This window comes from Chlamydotis macqueenii, chromosome 4 (genome assembly GCF_036417535.1).
Source record: "Chlamydotis macqueenii isolate bChlMac1 chromosome 4, bChlMac1.mat, whole genome shotgun sequence".
In the NCBI taxonomy this organism is placed as follows: Eukaryota; Metazoa; Chordata; class Aves; order Otidiformes; family Otididae; genus Chlamydotis; species Chlamydotis macqueenii.
The window spans coordinates 18450650-18457189 of NC_141559.1; positions in this window are offsets into that span (position 1 = coordinate 18450650).

Genomic DNA, 6540 nt, shown 5'->3' on the forward strand with positions numbered 1-6540 from the left:
CAGCACAGAAGCTGGAAGTATCTATGCTAACTAGATAGGCAAGCCATTTTTTACTTTGCTTTTACCTCATTTCTTTTAACTATTCCAGATTCTTTTCAGAATAGTTTTGTTTCTTCTTAGGCTCTCAGATATTTTAGCTGCAAGGGAGGGTGCACATGGGCTCTCTGGAAACATTTTGCTAAATGTACCTCTGGATATCCAATAGAGATACATAACTGGCTTTGCTGTGTATGTGCCCTACGGGATATATTCTGCATTAAAATGAACTGAGTCATTCCATGCAGATGTGCACTGAGATGCCAGCTATCAAGCTCACTGTGATAAAAGCTCTGTATACTACTTTCCATACATGGGTATCAATATACAAGTATATACTGAATAAATTTCCATGTATTGATATAAGGATAATTTATGTATGTGGAATTTTTCTCCTATCTCCCCTCCCGTAATTCTGTGGAAAGGACTGGGTTTAGGTTTAAACAACATATTCTTTAGGACAGCCTTACTGGGATAGATGTATCTTGGAGCTGTTGCTTATTTGCTTTTTCTTCAAAGTGTCTTTTCTGTTTGCAATTTAGGAGAACAGTCATAGTATTACTTTGTTCTGAGAGATGTGACCATACCCAGCTTTGTCTCTGCTTTGTTTTTAGGATTTAGCCAATGTCTATTTTACCTGCTTCGTTTACATCATTATATATATGATTTTTTTTTTTAATAAAGAAATCTCAACTATTTCTGGAAAGGAAAAAAAAACCAACAAGACTAAGCAGTATTTTCTACAAATCTTTCTTGGGACAATATTTATAATGTTATTTTAGCAGTCAAACCATCAACAGGATCAAATTTTATTTAGTTACTTGCCAGGAGAAGAATTTATCCCGAAGAACTATTATGTGAGCACTAAATCCTAACATACTCTTTTGCTCAGATTTTACATACGCATTTAAAGTCAATGGCAATATATTTCATAAAAGCTATTTAAACATGGAAAAGGTCATCAGGATTCATACTGACATGCTTCATACTACTCAGATTTGCAGGCATGCACGTTATTAGCTATTCACAGCACAATTTCTCACACAAGGGGGAGGGGGGAAGGATAAATGCCGAAGTTGAATGCCAGTTCTGTTTTTCTCTTACAATCAGGATGTAGAGGCAAGGGAGGACAATTATCTTTTCCATTCATCCACCTCACTATTCCACATTCAGAGTGTTTGATAGCAGACCAGGTGTACCACGGCCCTGCTCACAACGCTTTACAGTATTTCAGATAGACTGCTGAGCTTTCAACAACGGCAGGTTCTGGTCACAGTGACAGGCGCTGACTAAAACAGACTTAAACCTTTCACCTTGCACTATGTTGATTGTGTTTGTAAGAAAAAAAAGAAATATTTTTCATTAGGGCCCATTTGGTTATACAAGACAAAACGTCACTCAAATGAGCTGTAGCTCCCTCTTATGGTAAGGTTGGAGATGTTCCACTGCTGTGTAAAATGCCTGTCCCCAAGACAAGAGCTGCCCGTACCGATTACGAGGGGTCGCTGCTTTCATTTAAATGCGGCAGGAGTCTGGAACACTTTTTGTTCATTTAACTCAGACACTCCAGCTTTATCACGAAATGGTTTGCAGGAAATGATTTACCTGAATGCTCTGGTACTTGCTCACCGATTCCTGGGGTAGGAAAGTTTTGGTGAATGGCGCTTTTCAGTCAGAATGCTCTGCCTCCATCTCCAAGGCTGGAAGAATTAACGGCCAAAGCACCTAAGTGAGTCACAGCTACTGGGAACAGACACATACAGGTATGTTATTTGTTGTACTGATAGTTCAATTTCTGAGGCAACGGCCTGTTTTAACCTTACTTTTTGAAATGTACGGGAAGTGTATGATCTCCATCCATATCTGAACTTGCTAGTAGCTAAACTTTCATCTTTCTAAGTTTCCATCTTTCTAATGGAATGAACCAACATGCTGAAACTATTTATGAACTTTAGATCCAATCCTGACCTGAAGACTTTGTCTCTTTGCTATTTCTGGCAGTGCCAGGGCTTTTTTGGTTTATTAGTTGTTATCAATAGTACCTGTGTTACTGCTCTTTTAAGACATTTTTCATAGCATTAGTCTTACAGCATCCTGTACCCTTTCATTAAATCTTACATTAGTATTATTTCAGTTTTTTGCAGGTTATGAATGTGAGCCATACAACAATCTTGATTTTCTTCTGCTGTGGCATTGAAAAATGCTCTTGGGACAGTCCTGGTATGATAAGATGGTTCTTTTATCACGAAAGAACATTTTATAGCTTGAGGATAAGCAACAATAATAATTTATTTGCAAGAATGTAATCTACTTCCAATAGAAATAGGAAAAAAAATTTTAAAGTCACATGCAGTTGTCACATACACTTCACTCCATCATCAGTTCAAGTGGGTATGCTGCTGCACATTTAAAACCTTGACAGGCAACACACAGAGCTCTGCAGCCCAGGTAGTTGTAGCTAGTCCTTAAGATTTCAAGTTATAAATGTGATCACACCGACTGTGTTCCAATTTGAAAATAAAATACATTTCAGTACACAACAGGGGCTTCTGAGAAAGGAAATAATCAAATTAAGTTCAGCTACTCACATTTTGAGCAGACTTTGTGACAGTATCGCGCAGATACTATTTACCAAGAAACTCCTAAAATTTTCTTGCTAAAATTTTCTTACTCATTTTTGTAGTTGGCCCTCTATAAGAATTTATTTATGCAAAACAAATGTTTCTTCCTCCACTGTCCCATACTTACTCTATATTTCACTGTGCAGAGAAGTCAACAGCCTGTATGTAGCATGCACCTACATAACCACAGCAAATCCCAGAGTTGTTGCCCAGGAAGAATTCCTGTTCATCTTAAAGAAAGGCAAGACTCCGCTACTCCTAAATGCATTACTTTTTAGTTAATTTAGTCCTAGTTATTTTAATGAGATTGCCCACACACTAACGAACTGACAGCAGCACAATCTAGCTGTTGAACTGTTAGCTGAGCTCCGCAACTTCGCAATGAGATTTATGAAATTCTATACCTTAGTTGCATGAGGAGAAAATACAATAGCAGCCATGTCAGACTTCACTGTCACACTATAGGCTTTAAGTTAAGACTGTATTTTTCTCTTTTCATCCAGCATTCTACTTCCCACATATATATGGATCAGAAGAACATAGGACTAATAAGTTGCTTCAACCTCATCACTCATAGCAGGTTATTTTCTTCTAGTTTGGAAAAATTTGAATGGGCAGTGGGCACTAATACCAACCTTTCCTCATTCAAGATAAAATTTAAAACAGCAGGCCCACTATGGCAGAGAGATTTTTTCCTTTCTTTCTTCATTCCAATGGAGAGGCACACAAATCAAGCTGGGAGAAAGGCAGAGGTGAAATAACAAATAAAACCTTGGTTCTCTCCTTTTGTTCCCACACTGACTAGTACAATTAGACCACTTGCACAAGCCAGAAGATATGTCATGTGTATAGGTACTATCACATCTACCTTTATGAACAAGGAAAGCAGGGGAAAAAAAAGTTATTGGTAGGAGAAGGGAATCGAGTCCCAAATCCCTGAGGTTAAAAGCCTTGGAGTATGTGTGTGTGTCTGTATGTTGATACTATGGAGATCCTTAATAATTGCTTTGTAAAACCTTGATCTTGTGACAAGAATTAGACTCTCAAGGATCTTGTAATACTCCAAGGTTAAAGGTCCTGACTTGTTTCTCACAATCTTTTCTATCTCCCCACCCTCATTAGGGATGGATTTTACAAGCATTCTTTGAGAGGCACACAGTTCATTAAGCCTTTTCTCATTAATCTGCTCCAAATTGGTCTTGATATGATCCTTGCTTTCCACTGCAATTGGCTTAGGAGCTGAATTATCCCTGACATTTGCTCCTTTCGGCAGGATCTTAGCGATAGGGTACCACGGATCAAGGGGTTTATAGTGTTAAAACTCCTGCATCGCTCGGCTTAAAAATGACAGAACTGCCTGATACCATTGTTTTCCTGAGATTTTTGTCATTTGAACTTAGTCTTAAAAAACTGTGATGTACAGAATGTAATAATTCTGATTATATCACTAACTCAATTGAAAATTAGTTTTGTGTATAAAAATTCCTGTTTCAGTTTGTTTACATTTAACAGTAAGTGATTTAATCTGGGCTCTAGGAAACTTTAAAAGACTTACTTATGTTTAGCTTTTATGTTAAATTATTCAATCTGGTCAAAGATTTTTCTTTTACATCCTCCATCTGAACTACTTTAAAATAATTAAAAATAAATCACAAGTTGAAGGTTGTTACTGTCTAAAGATGTACTATAATTAGTTTGAATTGATCAGTTTGAAGGAAAAGTAAAAAAGTAAAAGGTAATCTAAGTCCTGATAGCAGCCTAAGGAGAAAACAGGTATTATTTGAGAGATTTTAATATGCATAAGGCCGCTGACAAAACTCAAATCACTAGTATTCCATTTGGAAATAAATGCAATTTTAAAATAATTTTAACACCCCCCCCACAATAACTATACAAGTAACTAAAGATCTGGTGGATTTGCCATTGTCCTGAAATTTACACATCAAGTATGGATATGTTTCTGAAACAGCTACATTTTATTCTAATGCATTAGCAAGCCTTGTTAAGGATTCACCATGCTGTACCCTATGGTTAATGCTGTGTAGTTCAGACTGTTATCACAATTTTAGTTCTTAAAATTTAGGTAGTAAGTGAAACTTTAAAATGTTACCAAAACAGAAAACAAAGGGCCCAACAATGCCTACTGTGTACTTTTTTTTGTTTTGTTACAAAGGAAGGAGGGTTATCAATTTGAAAGCATTTTGTCCTAATTACAAATAACGAAACAGAGACAAATAGGCTTCACCAACTAAGCAAATAATGTCTCCATAAGACTTACTGGAGAATGACTTACCTTAACATAAGATCACTGTTATGCTACTAATTAACCTCCAAGGTTGAAAAGAATTTATTTTGACAAATCCCTTTTTATTGGTTGTTAGTTTATATTGGTATTTATATTTGTCTTATATCGTGGTTATCATAGCTTTCAACAAGATATTTCCTTTAACAAAAACCACACTGCTTACTTTTTTAGCTACTTCCCTGCAGCTAAAAGATATTTAATAACCAATAATATCAATAGTTGTTAGAGCAATTTTGCTGGAATAAAGAATTTTTCCAGTGGATTTTGAAACAGGTTACTAAACCTCAAGGTGGAACAATTTGAATTATGGCTTTTGATGAAGTAGAAGGCTAGACACTATAGAAAGCAAACTTCATTTTCAGAATTGCTGCCTTGTTTTCAGAATTGATGTTAGCAAGTGAGTTATTTAATTGATTCTGTAAAATACTTAGGTGTAGTTGGACAACTACATGATATACACTATTAACTTTTCAAATGACAAGTCTAAAAGGCCCATGAGTTACATGGACTCAGGAATTGGTCCTGTTACTTTTCACAGTATACATAGGCTTTAAAAATTGTATTGGCTCAAGCAAAGAATTAACAAGCGCCTAAGTGACTCCGTAGTTCTTGCTACAGACTTAGGTGTTTTTCTGATGAAGTTGCTACTACCAGCTGGCTGCTCTGGGCTGCATAAGAAGTATTATCTTCTTTCTTGACTTCTGTGCTAGTAGATACAACAAAAACCTTGTAGGCCATATATTCACTACGTGTGAGGAAAGACATATTTGATTAATTTGGGTTTTCTGGGAGGCATTGAGGCAATTACACTTGTAGAGTAGCATCCTACTGAGGCAGAGAATGACAACCCATTCCCCAAGGATTTTCGACTCTGAGGAAGTGTGTTAAGTAACCGAAGCCAGATCTGAACACAGTGTACAGAACTAGTCAGCCAGCTCCTGTCTAGTTTCAAGCTAGAGACATATTTTTATCACAAGACAAAAAGAGCTTTTTGTTATTACCAGTACAGTTACCTCTTGCATTTTATTCTACTGTAAACACGTCCCACTGCAGTATCTTGTGTATATAGCGTTAAAAAAGTATGGGGGCTGTCTGGGCGTCCGATGTTAACCCCGTGGTTCAAACCCTAGGTATCCCATAGCAGAGTCTAAGGTATCAAATCTTAAAACATTAATTTATTTAAAAGGTACAGCTGGGAAAAAAGCAGCTCAAGTTGAGTGTCTCTGGAGAGGGACCCAGAACAAAGAAATCCCTGGACAATTACACCCTTACAATCCATGGACCCGCCCCTCACGCGCTCTTCATGTACCTTGCATGTGCCTTTTGGTCCAATGGTAATTACTGGCCTGGGGTCTTCTAACAGCTCATTGGATTCCTCCCCTGTCTCCAGACAGAGCGTTAACTGTCCTTGCAGCAGTCAACAACAGCTGCAACTCGTCAAAATAAGAACAGTGGAAAAACAAGAGATCAACGCGTTGTCATCTGCTGTGGCCTCCTTATCTTCTGATTCACACTGGTCTCAGGGCCATCCAGGTGCTGTTGACGGCTGTTGCCTCCTTATCCTCTAGCTTGTGCTAG